The following is a 16,583-nucleotide window of genomic DNA, read 5'->3' as shown; positions in this document are numbered from 1 at the left end:
TAAAAAAAAGAAAAAGAAAAGTTTGCAATTTGGCCGTCACAGCCCAAAAGTTACCATCTGCTTTGACCAACACAATCAGATTAAGTAAAAAAAATATTTCTGTCAGGGGAAAAAAGTGCCTTAAAAGGAGGGTGTTATTTTCATTGTGGGCACTCGTTTATCATGAGTTTAGAAAGGCACTTTTAAATGAAACCAGATGATTGCTAGTGATTAACTCTAAGTACAGAAGAGTGTTCCTTGATTACCCAGCAGTGCAGCTTTGGTTTGGGTAAACAAACCAAGACTGCACAAATATGAATATGCACTTTGGTAATGATACATACTGTAAGAAAACACAAGAAAATGAGAGCCTCTACACTTAAGCTCTACATTTCCATTGTGTGGAAAATATGCTCTGCTCTATAAACAAAGGATCAATAAAGCTGTGCTTCAATCATTTCATATCAAGGACCCCAAGTTTACAACACATTAGAGCCATTAACCTCCATTTGACCAGATTTTGTCTCGCTAACCCAAACCTGAAAATATTTTTATGCCTCTGCATAAAATTATGTTTTCGGGTTGTCCGTCCGTACATCCGCATGCTTGTTAACGCATTCGCCTTGAGGGAATTCCCCCAAATGTGGCTCAAATGTCCACTTGGACTCAAGGATGAACTGATAAAATTTTGGTGGTCAAAGTTCAAGGTCACTGTGACCTCATGCCCGCCCATCCATCAAGAAGAGGGACAGGGCAAAGGAAAAGAGGCCATAGCTAGGGATAGGAAGGTCGTAGTTTCGGGGTTCGAGGGATGGGTAGAGGGAGTGGCTAGGGGGGTGTGGGGGTGATCAGGGAAGGGGTGGGGCTAGGGGAAAGGGTCATAGTCATGGTTCAAGGGGTGGATAAGGGGTATGTGGGTGGTGGGAGGGTAGGGCTAGGGGTAGCACCATCTTCCATGTTGAAAATGATTAGCCGTGTTGTTGAGGTACCCCCAAACATTGCCTAAAGTGCCATAATGGCCACTCCACTGCACCGTGGGCTTCTAGGTATTTATGCTTGTATGAGTCTGGACAGACATGGATGTAGACTGCAACTTGACTTGTTGGAGAAGGCATACAACCATGAGGTGGTTATTTCTAGTTTATTGTTAGATGATTTTGTCCAGAATTCCATGATTATCTGCATTGTAGGTAGATAACAGAAAAATATGATCAAAAATACATACATTTCTTCTACATTATCTAATTGTGTTTAACTTTTGGTAAATCAAATAATGTTGAAGTTTAACAATTCATTAATTTGCTGAGGACCGCATGGAACCCTGTCAAGGTCCCCTGGTGTCCCTGGACCACATGTTGAGAGAGTCCCACCCTTGTATGATAAATAGGCATCACATTAAAATGTGACTATCATTTGAGATTGAATCAGTTGAATGTTATGCCATCCAAAATATAAGTGAGATTATAAATAGGGAAATAAATTCATGAAAAAAACATAACATGTAACATAAATGTAAAAAAAAAAAAAAAATCAAAATGATAATGATAATTTAGATACGTAATTAAATTGAATACAAATATAAATGAACTGGAATAAATAAATAAATACTGTAAATACTGTAACAAACAAATAAATAAATATGTGATGGATGGATAGACAAACAAATAAGCAATCAACAAGTAAATATTGGCCTTTGTCTCCAGCTACACTGGCAGTGAGTAACACAATGAATAATGGCTCTTCCCTTTGGAGCTGCCGCCATTGTTGGTGTGATCTCCTCCCCATTCCGTCCATCACAGTGAAGGAGTGCTCTGTGTCAGCGCAGCATATGTTCAGGTGTGGGGCTTATCTAATTGCTAGTAATTAACACTGTGCTAATAGGCACATCAGGAGCAGGTTTGAGTAGGATTCACCGTGAAGCGAAGCCGCAACAGATACTATTCATCAAAACACTGGAAACTCACTGCAGGCTGTTGGCTCGTTTACAAAATAGTTTTCAAACTACTTTTTTCCAGCACTTGGAAGGGAGGCTTGTTTCTGCTTTGTGTAAGGGGGAATTAGGGGCTTCAGTGTGAGCGATGGGCGTGGAGTTGTAATCCTGCATGGTGTGTGTGTGTGTGTGTGTGTGGCTCGTCGGGGGACTAGAGGAGTGAGATTTACGACACCTGAGGGTCTAAATGGTTGGCCTTTGAGATAACTGCATGTGTGTGTGAGTGAATTTACAGCCCTGGGAAGCCCATAGATTTCATGTCTGGACTCTAAAGTCCGACCCGGGTGACCTGCATATTGGGAATAGTCCATCTTAGCAGATGGTGGCCGCTTGGATAATATTCTCATTGGCTCTGGTGATTTTTTCTTTGCCGGCTCCCTCCCTTTCCCCTCTGTGCTGTGCATGTGTTGCCTCTTCCAAAATCCCCTACAAGGCGCAACAACAACAGTAGAGCTAGGCGTCTAGATAGCAGCAGAACGTTAGCAAGTTCATTCTGGAAAACTAGTGCTAATGGAGCTTATAGCGAAAATTCTAAAAGAGACCTGTTAGTTGTCATTCAGTCACTCTATAGAGAGCCCCAGGGATGATGTATTTTTGTAGTCGGAACGCATCGCACCAAAAACCCATTCAAAAATCCCATAGGCAGAAACACTGAAGAACCCGGAAGTGTTAGCATCGATGTTTTCCGGACTCATTCCTGGGGCTCTCTATTTATTCACTCTCCTAAGGAGAAACCCTTTAGTTGTCACGACCATCTCATTCATTCCCCTCTGTCTTCACTCCTTTCCCGTTTCTAGGAGAAACCCTTTAGTTGTCACGCACATTCATTCCCCGACGCCATCAATCACTCCTTTCCCGTTTCTATCTACAGTAGCATCATAATTCGTGGGCGGTAACATTTAAATTAAACCAATCAGAGTAAGACACATCTTCCTATTCAGCCTATCGTCATCTAGCTGTCAAGCTAAAACCCACCTTTTCTCTGTCTGGTCTGCTGCTTTTACTTACTTACTTTTACTTTTGCTGCTACTCACCCTTGCTGCTGTCTTTCAGTGCGTCCTGCTGCTTTCCTGCATCAGCCTCAAAGGAGCTAATTCACACTGCCATCTGCGTTCTCCATGCTATTCTGTCGGGCAAGTCACACTTTAATGGTTCATTTTCATGCGTGCCTACCTGTTCAAGCCAGCGTTAGAGAGAGATAGGGAGAGAGAGAGGAAGCAAGATGGCAAAATACCACTGCGCAGATGTAAATTACGGTAAGACGTGGGTCAGAGCTTGTCTAAATGCAATTGTTTGTGTGATGGCAGTGCGCAAGGATTTTCCCCCGGGCACATCTACTTTTCAGAGTAGATGTTTTCAGAGTAGAGGCGCAAAGCCGCTTGCTATCTTCCCGGCACCGGGCACACGGCCTGAAATTGCCAGGTGTGCAGGTGGAAGATAGGAAAGAAACGCAGACACAAACGCTACCGCAAATGCATTCTGCGTCGGTGTACCCTATAGGGCCCATTGTGTTTAAGAAATCAGCTACCTGTGACTGACTTTCATTTTTAAATAAATCTATATTGAAATTGCATAAAATAAAGATCGTATCCTTACTTATAGCACCCAGAGCTAATGCAAGAGCGTCATTGAAGGTGTTGATACTTGTGTCAGGGGGAGCTATATATTTAAGCAATATAGCATGAGAGCCAGTGTGTTGTGCCAAATATATCCCCCTGATCAGCTGTTATCCCACGAGGCCGCAGGCCTCGTGGGATAACTGCTGAGCAGGGGGATATATTCCACAACACACCAAGCTCGAGCTTTTATAAAACGGTTTCCAAGTATGATAATATAATAATAATAATAATACTATAAAAAGTCTGACTCCGACTGGCATGTCATTCTGATAGTCAGTTGAAACACTACTGTAAGGCGGGACCGCAAGAACATGCGGGTGATTTGATTGGATCGTTCTGGAGACTGAAGTTGACATTGGCCAATCCTGGCGCTTGCTGAGTAGCTGAGAGCTTTCTGGAAACCCCGACAGGCAGAGGCAGCTCGAGCGCAGCGTTGCATTCTCAGCGCTTGCTGAGAAGCTGAATGCTTTCTGCAAAGCCCGACACCAACTAACGTTACGGGGTTAAATGCGGGGTTAAATGCGGGGTTAACAGCCTTTCTTTTGCAAAGAAGACATTAGCCCGCATCTATTCTTGTACAAAACATCATTTTCTGCGAAGTATTAGTAAAGTTATAAGCGAAGATCGATTCACAAGGATCTGACAGCTGTCTCCGCCATTTTTTTTTCTACGTTGTCATTTGAGGTAAGCCTTATTATTACTCTGTTAGTAAGAGAGTTGCCATGGCAACCAATAACCCATGGCCATGGGTTATTGAACTCGGTTACTGGAATTATACAATGGCTGTGAACCAATCAGATTGCTTGATTTGAGAGAGCCGTTTTATAAGTACCCAATAATCACCTCCCCCAATAACAAACAAACAAACAAACAAACAAAAAACAACATATTTCAAGAAAAAGAGACTGTTTCAGTACAATCTGACTTGAGAGCAAGATAATTTCTCTCATAGGCCCATAACTGAAACCTTTCTAACACCTTGGATGTTTTTGCGAGGCATCTGGCTGCCAGCCTACATGATGGCTCTGTCTGAAGGAAGGAAGGATGGAAGGAAGCTGAACGCTCAAAATTGATCGAGTGACATCACTGATGACATCACTCACTGATGACATCACTTATTGATGACATCACTGATGAAATCACAATTGCTCGAGTGACATGCTGTCATACAGTTCTAGACTCGGTCGGCCTGGTGGCCAGATCACTACTATAGTGATGTCATGTATCACCAATGATGTCATAAAGATGTCATAAGGAGGGGGGCATACTGATGCCCCCCTCCTCCTGATGATGCATCCTCCTGATGCATCACTTACGGACATCGGAACACTGATGACATCACAATTGCTCGAGTGACATCACTGTCACTCGAGCAATTGTGATGTCTTCAGTGTGATGATGTCCGTAAGTGATTTGTAACACACATAGCATTGTGACATGATGACATTGTGACATCATCTGTGATGTCATAAATCACTGATGATGTCACTTATGCATAGGCATTGATTAGACAGTGACATTATCTGTGATTTATGACATCACTGATAATGCCACAGTGTCTATGACATCATCAGTGTCTCTCACAAATCACTCATGACTGACTTATTCCAAGACATTGTAAAGCTGACTGAGAGGTCATGTCATCCAATTGGAAACACATCACAATTGCTCGAGTGACATCACTGTCACTCGAGCAATTGTGATGTCTTCAGTGTGATGATGTCCGTAAGTGATTTGTAACACACATAGCATTGTGACATGATGACATTGTGACATCATCTGTGATGTCATAAATCACTGATGATGTCACTTATGCATAGGCATTGATTAGACAGTGACATTATCTGTGATTTATGACATCACTGATAATGCCACAGTGTCTATGACATCATCAGTGTCTCTCACAAATCACTCATGACTGACTTATTCCAAGACATTGTAAAGCTGACTGAGAGGTCATGTCATCCAATTGGAAACACAATCCCCATGGGCTGAAACAGATTGGCTTGGACAAGATCCAGGATGACTTGAGGGCAATTGTCTATACCAGACAATGCATGTCTAAGTCACGCTACATGGAACTCTACACACATGTCCATAACTACTGTTACAGTGTTCACCACTCTAACCAATCTCCCACCCCTGCTGGGGCCCCGTTTGTTAGAAAAAAAAGCTTTACTGGTCCCCGAAGGGAAATTGTTGGCTTGGAGCTCTACAAGATGCTGAAGGAGCTTTTCAAGTCCTACCTAAACAACCTGCTCAAGGACGGAGAGGACTTGATGGACGAGGGAGTGTTGAAGTTCTATATGCAGCAGTGGGAGGACTATCGCTTTTCCAGCAAGGTCCTGAACGGAATCTGTGCCCTCCTCAACCGCCACTGGGTCCGCCGGCAGTGTGACGATGGCTGCAAGGACATCTACGAAATCGACTTGCTTGCTCTAGTGACATGGAGGTTATATAGGCCATTGAATAAACAGGTCACCAATGCTGTATTGAAGCTGATTGAGAAGGAGCGAAATGGAGAGACCATCAACACCTGGCTCATCAAGGGAGTGGTTCAGTCATACGTGGAGTTGGGTGTGAATGAATATGATCAGTTTGATAAAAGTCCCATGCTGTCTGTGTACAGGGAGAACTTTGAGTCCCAGTTCCTGGCTGACACAGAGGACTTCTACACCAGAGAGAGCATAGAGTTCCTCCAACAGAAGCCTGTCACAGAGTACATGAAGAAGGCGGAAGGCCGTCTTCTGGAAGAGCAGCATCGAGTACAGGTTTACCTCCATGAGTACACTCAGGATGAGCTGGCCAGGAAGTGCGAGCAGGTCCTCATCGAGAAACACCTTGAGATCTTCCACACTGAGTTCCAGAACCTACTGGATGCTGACAAGAATGAAGACTTGGGGCGGATGTACAACCTGGTATCTCGGATCACCGATGGTCCTGGAGAGCTGAAGAAACTGCTGGAGGCTCATATCTATAACCAGGGCCTGGCTGCCATCGAGAAGTGTAGCGACGCCGCTCTCAATGACCCTAAGATGTACGTCCAGACCATCCTGGATGTCCATAAAAAATACAACACCTTAGTCATGTCAGCCTTTAGCAATGATCCTGGCTTTGTAGCTGCTCTGGACAAGGCCTGTGGCCGCTTCATTAACTCCAATGCTGTGACCAAGATGGTTCAGTCATCCAGTAAGTCACCTGAGCTGCTGGCCAGATACTGTGACTCCGTGTTCAAGAAGAGCTCTGAAAACCCAGAAGAGGCAGAACTTGAAGAGACTCTCAACCAAGTGATGGTGGTGTTTAAGTACATAGAAGACAAAGACGTCTTCCAGATGTTCTACACGACAATGCTTGCCAAGAGGATAGTTTTTCAGAACAGTGCCAGTGACTATGCTGATGTTAGCATGACCATCACCAAACTCCAGCAAGCATGTGGCTTTGAGTACACCTCCAAGCTGCAGCGCATGTTTCAGGACATTGGAGTCAGCAAAGACCTCAACGAACAGTTCAAGGGGCAGCTCATGAACTCTGTGCCCTTAGACTTGGACTTCAGCATCCAGGTCCTGAGCTGTCAGGGTTCTTGGCCCTTCCAACAGTCCTGTACCTTCGCTCTTCCCTCAGAGCTGGAGCGAAGCTACCAGCGCTTCACAGCCTTCTATGCCAGGATACACAGCGGCAGGAAGTTGACATGGCTCTACCATCTGTCTAAAGTGGAGCTGGTCACCAACTGCTTCAAGAACAGATACACACTCCAGGCATCTACCTTCCAAATGGCCATCCTGCTACAGTACAACACTGAAGACGTCTACACAGTCCAACAGCTCAGAGACAGCACACAAATCAAAACTGGCATATTGGTTCAAGTTCTTCAGATACTGTTGAAGTCTAAACTCCTGGTGTTGGAGGATGAGAATGCCAATGTGGTTGAGGTGGACTTCAAACCAGATACTCTGATCAAACTCTGTCTGGGTTACAAGAATAAAAAGCTGCGGGTGAACATCAATGTGCCAATGAAGACTGAGCAGAAGCAGGAGCAGGAAACAACTCACAAGAACATTGAGGAGGACAGGAAGCTGCTGATCCAGGCAGCTATTGTGAGGATTATGAAGATGCGTAAAGTGTTAAAACAGCAACAGCTGCTGGCAGAAGTCCTCACCCAGTTATCCTCTAGATTCAAACCTAGAGTCCCTGTTATTAAGAAATGTATCAACATCCTGATAGAGAAGGAGTACTTGAAACTAATAGACAGAGAGAAAGACACTTACAGCTACCTGGCTTAGGCCTCCTCCTCAATACACCTCACAGCATCACACCACTTATTTTTTTCATTTCTTTTTCCAAAAGTAATTTTCACCAAGGACGTGGACATTATTTCCTCAATGTCCCTGGTAAAAACAGTCCTGCTACAGATGTGGCCATATTATGGTATCTGTGTTATATGTCTTCGTCTCTCATCCCAAACATGCTCCACTCCTTCCCATCAGAAGCATTGGTCTAGTCGGTGCCCAAGAAGTGCAAGCCATCTCCTGTATTCCTGCATCACATGAAATCAAACTGAGCAATAGATACACTAACTGGAAATCCCCAGTCGTTCGCCCCCACGACACGTTGATCCGAGCCACTGTTTACTCCTTCACCTCGAGCTCCGTCTCCTGCCTGCTGCTCGTCCGACCCAAACTGTTCACTCGTCCTCAATCCTATCACCTGAAATCATAGGTGATCCCATCAGAACAAAAGTCCAAAGAAACTGCCAAGTGCTTGTTTCCCAGGCGCCAAGGTGGCTGATATTATGCAAAAATGCACCAGCCTCCTTGCCAAATACCCCAGTGCACAAAACAATCCACGGTTGCGACGTCCCTGAGCAGAGGTCCGAAAACCTGAATAAAGATTTTACCGACCTCCTTAAATCTCTTGCCTCACAGCAAGGTCCTCGGTACGATTCCCGCCTGGGATGCTGTGGGCGCTGAGGGTGTGACATCCTCACTGATGGCATCACTCACTGATGACCACTTTTGCATAGAATTGGTGATGTCCAATCCAATCCAATCCAACTTTAAAAGCAGATTTAAACTTTAAGCGCTTTAAAACAACCAGAGGAGGACCAAAGTGCTGTACAGGGTACTGAAAAGCAATCAGCTAAAAACTAAATCATTTAAATCAGATAAAATCAATAAAATGATAAAATGAATAAAATGAATAAAATGAATAAAATGAATAAAATGAATAAAACATAATAAAAGACGTTACGTAAAATATATAAAAGCAAAATCAATAAAATGCATAAAAACAAAAAACAAAGACAAAACATAAAAGCAACTCATGGGTCATAAAATCAGCATCCTACATGGCAGCAAAAGCCAAGGAGAAAAGGTGCATTTTGAGGAGGCCTTTAAAGTGGGACAGTGAGGAGGCCTGCCTAATCTGCAGCGGTAGGCCGTTCCATAGTTTAGGAGCCACTACAGAGAAGGCGCGATCCCCTCTGAGCTTACGCCTGGTTTTTGGCACTGCCAGGAGCAGCTGGTCAGCTGACCTGAGGGAGCGGGAAGGTGCGTGAACGTGCAGCAGCTCAGAGAGGTAGGGGGGGGGGGCGAGGCTGTTTAGGGCTTTAAAAGCAAATAAAAGAACTTTAAAATTAATTCTAAAATGCACGGGCAGCAGTGGAGTGATGCTAAAATGGGGGAAATGTGCTCGTGCTTCCGTGTGCCAGTTAAAAGACGCGCAGGATGTCGGGATGTCACAATGTCTATGACATCATCAGTGATGTCAAATCACTGATGAGATCACTTATGTATAGAATTGGTGTCACATAAGCGCTCAATGATGATATCACCAATTACAGTACACTTACTAAATACTACAATAGGGGGCGTTTACTCCTATAATAGGCGGCAGTCTGAGCATGCTCAGTTGAGACATTGTGGGTCGCCGCAGAACACTGCTCTATCATATAGTAGTATATAAGATATAGCTACCTATTCATCAGTAGTGAAAGTCAATTTTATCATCAATACTGCCAGTATGCCTAGACTCATTTCACGTGGTCAGCACGCTTCCAGCGACGGACGGTCTGAATCACAAGTCAAATATCCGGGTTTTGCCATCAGGAAGCCTGCAGCGAAATCTGATTGGCTGGGCTGTTATGGAAGTGCGGCATGCCGTCCGTGGTTTGTCAAACCATGTCTGTCACGCCTCTTTTTCGTTTTCAGTCGTGTTCCAGAAGTAGATGTATTGTATCGACAGCTGGCTACTGCAAGACTATGCTTAGACTCTGGATCAACTTGAAGACCTTGAAACTCGTTGGCATTTCTTTAATTTGCTGTCCAAGTGGATGTGGGGAGCCTGATAGAAACATCCTGTCAGACCCTCACAGATTGCTAATCGTAGATAATGGTAGCAGCAGTATTATCGGTTTGGCTCAAAGCTGGGTAGGACTATAGCCACTCTTGGTCTAAAATGAGGTCTGCTCAGCTTGCTGAGGTCGTTAATATTCCACCAGAATCTCATGTTAATTGTGGGATGGAAGTAATTGTGTTTCCTCTAAAACAGTCAGACCCTCAGGTAACACCAGGGAAACAGATGTTGCTTATAAGACATTTTAACTCTGTGTGTGTGTGTGTGTGCGTGCGCACACGCAAGTGCGTGCTTGTGTGTGTGTGTGTGTGTGTGTGGGGGGGGGGGGATTGAACCATTGTGTAAGCTAGAAAAATAACTTGTCTGGGCATCTTGCCTCAGAGGATTTGCCTCAGGCAATTTGTTACCTCCATGCCGGGTATTTAGAATTGAACAGACTCTGCCCCTCGGTAATTTCGCCTTAATACCTGAGATAAATCAGCTCAAATGTTATGGTTGAACGTGTCTGGATTGATTTTCCTTCAGCAAAACTTCCAGGTAGAAATTCACCTGAATAATATATAACAAGTGCTACAAGTGAACCAAGGCAGAACTGTTTGCAATTGATAGCTGAGAACATTCGCTTTTGAACAGTTTAGCACTAAGTGGGGATGAAAACAATCATTCGGAGATCGATTACTTGCTTGTTGAGGATTTACTTGAACATGTGAAATTTACTGGATCTACTATGACTATGAAACAAAACATGTAGTCTCATATTACATTCTAGCTGTAAAATGCATGTCTCAATAACTATGACCAGGCAGTCTTGACCAGGCAACTTTTGCTAATATAAAGCAGGCAAAGTGAACAGAAAGGAGAAAATAATGGCAGCTGCAAACACTGCAATTCTGTGTAGACATACAACACAACGACAACCACAATGCCTATACCACCTCCTCGTCTCAGCTGCATCGATGCACCATCAGCTCCGTGTTTGCGAGGAACAGCTGCGGCACAGTGCCAAGCAACTCAAACTTCCTCTTCAGTAGATCAAGGGATGCAAAATGACCATCTATGTATCTATGTATGCATCTATGTACTGTATGTATGTATCTATGATGGAAACTAGCCTATTCTCACTCCAGACATGGTATTTTTTGTCTGACCATGGAGGCAAAAAAGACTGATTGAAACAAATTGGTGTGTGGACAGAAACATCTGGTAAGCTCAAAACACTTCGATCAGGTGTTGGAGGGTCCACTATCCCATGCTTTTTGGTTTTGCAATTCGCTATCTGGATTCTGGGCCAAAATATTTGATTGGTACTCTAAGGCCTGTAAAATAACCCTTCAGCCGGAGGCAGAACTCGCCATCTTCGGTTGCTCGGAATCCTCTCTGCTCTCTCTCCTCTGTCTTTGATGCAGGGGACGACTGTCGCCAAGAGACTCATTCTGAAGGAGTGGAAGTCCCCCTCTCCACCTTCTTTTCAGCTGTGGCTGATGGACATGGTCTTGGTCATACGTATGGAGAGGCTCCGGTTCCTGAGGACCAATTCGCTTAAGAAATTCTCAATTATTTGGGACCCGTTTTTGGCCTACGAGGTTAGGAGCGACGGGTAACTTTTTATGGACCCCTTACGTGGGATCCCCCGCACAACTCTTACAAGCACATAAGCACTTGACGCGGCTAGCACCACGCTGTAACATTGGAATGGTGATGATATATGTGTTTTTGTCTGAGCCTGTTTTTGTTCTCCATGTTCTGAAAATTGCTAAATAAAATATTGGGGGGGAAAACAATGTTGTCGTTTTCCTTGTGAGGACAGGCTGTCTAAACTCATGAGTGGGTGAGAGGTGATGTGTTTACGGAAGCAACAACATCCAGCTTCAATCAGGAGACTTGATGGATAAACAATGATTTATTATAATGAATGAATTTTACAGAATATTATGATGAGAAAGTTAGTTAGTCTTTGAATGAGACACAGAAAATCATATTTATGCACACATCAACCATGTGATAGGCTGCCTAAAGGGGAGTGCCACAACGTGATAGGCTAAAAGTGCAGGTGAGCAAAGGTGTATGAGGTGATGTGTTGCTATGCTATTGGCTTATGGGAAACTAGGAGGCAACCACTGATTATTCAATTATCACCAGGAAGCTGACAGGTTACCAGGTGAGCAAGCAGGAAAAGTGCAGTGACTGTGGAACCGGTGAGGATCAAGATCGTCCTGTCTGAACCTTCGTTAAAAACTCCACTTGTTCAGAATAAATATAAGACGGTAGATATATAAAAGCTATTTCAAAACACCAAAGCAATGGCCGCTTACCAACAAAGGCGTCACCAAAACTAGGGCTGCAACTACCAATTATTTTAATTATCGATTAACCCGTGGATTATTTTCTCGATTAATCAATTAATTGTTTGGTCTATAAAATGTCAGGAAATGGTCAAAAAAATTGTTCAGTGTTTCTCAAGGCCCAAGATGACTTAAATCTCTTGTTTTGTCCACAACCTAAATATAAAATATAATCTGTTTATTGACATGGAGGAGTAAAGAAACCAGAAAATAGTCACATTTTAGAAGCAGGAATGAGAGAATTGTGATTAAAAAAAAATCTAAATAGTTGTCGATTAATTTTCTGATGATCGACTAATTGATTAATCGTTGCAGCTCTAACCAAAGCCAAGAGAAACAATAAGAGACATTTCCAGCTCCCACCTGTGTTTCAGAGAGCATTCCTCAACGTGACCCACATGGCCCGACTAAAAACGCTAAGAAATCATTGTAATTCCTGCCTGACACATGTAAGCCGCACATAAAGCACGCAGAGAGACGGTCAGGCCGAGAAAGCTTTCGTTAATCCTTTTCATGCATTCTTTCCAGCAACTCCTCTGGGAGTTACCCCCGTAACGGGATATGTTATCTAGTCAACCAGTAACCCTGTAAAAATACAATCGTAATGACATCTACACCCAGCTTCTGCAGGGGGAGGAAAGAGAGGGAGAGAAAGCCACGAGGGAGAAGGAGAGAAAAAGAGGTAAGGACTTTCCAGAATACCCGTGTTTTAGGGAACAGTGAGACCTCTTATGTCCGGTGTTGGGTGACAGTCAGGTGGATGGGAGGAAGGCTTTGTCCAAGGACAGTTCCAGGGGCCCAGTATAAGTACGTCCACTGACATATTCTCCTTCACCACTAACAAAGCCAATAACATCAGATAGTCAACCCTCTACCTACCTTTTACGTGAGGGTGCATATGACGACTGACAGGACACTGTCATAACCATGACATGACGCTGTCATAAGTAACCATGACATGACACCTGTCAGTGTCATGTCATGGTTATGACAGTGTCATGTCATGGCTATGACAGGTGTCATGCCATGGTTATGACAGTGTCATGTCAGTCGTGCTCTCTCGACTTCCCTACAGCTGTGCAACAATCTCTGACACAGGGGACAATTGTCGCCAAGAAACTCATTCTGTAGGAATGGAAGTCCCCCTCTCCACCCTCTTTTCAGCAGTGGTGGACGGACATAATCTCCGTTATACGGATGGGGAGACTGAGGACCAACTCACTTAAGAGATGTCCAACTATTTGGGACCCGTGTCTGGCCTACCTTGATGAGATTAGGGGCGACGGGTGACTCGCCCGTCTGGTCTCTCATGGTCCCCCTTGTGTGAGATCCATGCATAGCATCTTTTGCAGGCACATAGGCACCTTGTGTGGCTGGTGGCACGACGTTGTGATATTGGAGTGTCGATGTGTATGGTTTTTTTATGTGTTTTTTTTTGCTTTCCCTTCTTTTCCCGTATCTGAGTTTGTTTGTATTTGTTTGTTGATGGTCTGAAAATTACAAAATTACAAAATAAAATATTGGAGAAAAAAGAAGACTGAGGTCTTGGACATTGTTATCTGCAATTGTGATGACAGCCAGATGAGGCTTCTCCCTGCACGAGGCTCCTCCCTCCTTCTCCTGAATTGTGACCTGTAAACTCTCGCCTCTAATTTAATTGTGTACATATCCCTCCATGGCATAATGAAGTCCTTTTTGATGGCTTCGAGACGACATCAGGTCCTTCTGTCTCCAAAAGTTGTGTAGAGCCTCTTGAGGTATGTAGCGTTCACAGTGATGGCGGCCATTGATTCTAGTGTCAACGTGGTGTTTGTTTGTCCGAGTGAGCTATAAGGGGGCGTGGCTTAGCGATATGTGAATTTCCCAACAAGAGCATGCACTTGCAATCATTTCTAGTGTGGAAACAACCTTAAATGTAGAGAGGCTGTCTGCCTCCCGAGACTGGAAGATGATTTCAAAGAAGAGGAGAACTAGCTGAAGGCCCAGTTATGGCTAAAAACTAAAGGTGACGGTGCTTTTCTGTCAGAACCCCCAGACTATGGAATGGCCTATAACTAAGGATATCAGGCGTGCTAAATTGATGCCACATTTTAAACCACTCCTCAAAACACACCTGTTTAAAGCTGCTTTTAATTCTTGATTATGGTGCTTTTATTTATTGATGTAGGTATTCTATGTTTCTCTCTTACTTACTTATCTTCCCTGTTTGTTTTATTCATTTTGTCTTTTATATTCATAGCCTTTGAAATTCCTGCTTTTTCTGACACTTTGTCCTTGACCCCCTTTACTGTTTTTATGTTTGCACAGCACTTTGTAAACTCTGTTTTTGAAAAGTGCTTTATAAATAAAGTTATTATTATTATTATTATTTTCAAGAAACCAACAGCCACAATCAATAAAATGAGCCTTGAAGTATTTGGAGAGTAACTTGTTTTCTCCAAAAATGTTTTACTCTCATCATCCCCGTTCAGCTACCTTCCTTGGTCTTCAAGGTGAATTTGTAATTTTATTCAAATTTGTATTTCAAAGCCATCAATGATCAATTGATGAATTGATTAACGATAAATTGTTACTTTTTTGCTGGCAGCCCAGTACGGTTTTTACTATTGGGAGTGATCTGTTCCAGTAGTAGGTTATTTGTTGATATGTTTTTTTGTTTGCTGCAGTAATAATAAGAAACTAGTTTGGGAAGTTTGTTCATATTGTATGTGAGTGTGCAATATGGATGTTTTAATACAGTTTAAGAACAGTCGTACAAATGTCTATGGTATTTTATTATGGTATTTCATTTTGTTTAATGGTATTTCACTGCTTCTATATTCATATTTTACCTTGTGTGTTCTATGTGTTTTATGTCTCGTCCACTGTGCAACTCATAAACCCATTGTCTCTTTGTCCTGGCTGCCTGTAGGATTCAGCTGTGGTGGTGCTGTAATGACTCAGTACTTGGTTAGGTAAATGAGTAATGAGTGAAACAGGCTCTAATTTATCAAATCAACTTCTAATCATCGCACTCCCGCTCCAGAGCTCCACGACAGGAATGAGCTATTTCAGCAGCCCCCCCCCCCCCTCTCCCCGACTAATTTCTCCATAGAGTTCATTAGAAAAATTAGTAGGGAGAAAAACAACCTGCTATACGGTTACTCAATTTTAACGACACAGAGGAATCCCCGTCCCTGTGTGACTGCATTGAGATTTAGTCAGGCCTCGCTCACAGAGCCACAAGCAGTGCACGTGCAGTCATCAGTACAGCACATGCGCCTCAGGCAAATGAGGAAGTAACTTTGGTTACAGAGGGAACCCTCTTTGTTAGTTCTCGCTATAGATTGACTTAGAAAATGGGGGGGGGGGGGGGGGGGGGGGGGGGCTAGGCCTATGTGCTGTAGCCCAGTGGCTGTAGCCTATTGTATTTTTAATTTGATATTTTTTATAGTTTTCATTTGCAGGTTAAACTGTCAGCTGAGCTCTGATATTGAAGCTTTGGCTAAAGGCCTGAATTTTACAATGATGTTTTGAAATAAATGTTTAAAAATCGATTTTGGGTTAAAAGCTTGTGTTACGTTTTCATTGGCGTTAATACACTAATAATTAATTTCAATGTCCGCTATCAAGAGCAATTCAGTTGGTTCATGAAATCGCTGGGCTGCGTGCCCAGCGATTTGTGGTGTGGGAGATTCCAGCTGTCAAAAGAAGACAAAAGACTTGCTCCTGGCCAATCCCGGCGCTTGACTGCTGCGTAGGCGGGCAGAGGGCGTGGTTTTTGCGTAACCTATGTGCGATTCAAAATCACGCAGCAGTGAGGGGTGTACCACAATTTGTACTGCACGCACAGTGAAGATAGGCATCTACATTCTACTCTTACTATGGCAAATAGGCGACACTCCAAAAATGTGGGTGCATCCCTTCAAAGCGTCTCTCACAAAATTATACTCCAATTGACCCATCACTAGCAAATGGTATTTGATGCAGGGACTTTGCCACAGCTTATAGGATTTAGTGTATTGACTTCCCTGGTTAAGTCTGAAATGGATTGTGTGTGTGTGTGTGTGTGTGTGTGTGTGTGTGTGTGTGTGTGTGTGTGTGTGTGTGTGTCCGTGTGTCCGTGCGGGCATATGCATGTCTGTTTGTGTGCGCAGTTAAATGTGTTTGTGTGTGGAGTGTGTAACCTGAACACATATGTTTTGAGAGATCCGTACTCATGGTTGTTGAGGAATGTGCGCGTGTGTGTGTGTGTGTGTGTGTGTGTGTGCATGTGTAACTTTGTTTCAGCGCGATTATGCAAATGCAATTAGTCTCTTTATC

General features: G+C 43.5%; 1 pseudogene across 1 annotated transcript; it reads left to right on the top strand.

Moving 5' to 3' along the window:
* Window positions 1-5,546: 5,546 nt before the first annotated feature.
* LOC310789632 (cullin-1 pseudogene) lies at window positions 5,547-7,868 on the top strand (annotated as a pseudogene). The gene has a single exon. The product of its transcript is annotated as a cullin-1 pseudogene (transcript).
* The last annotated feature ends 8,715 nt before the right edge of the window (window positions 7,869-16,583 follow it).

Source organism: Poromitra crassiceps (genome assembly GCF_964638095.1).
Source record: "Poromitra crassiceps genome assembly, chromosome: 15".
NCBI lineage: Eukaryota > Metazoa > Chordata > Actinopteri > Beryciformes > Melamphaidae > Poromitra > Poromitra crassiceps.
This window is presented reverse-complemented; position numbering and strand designations above follow the sequence as displayed.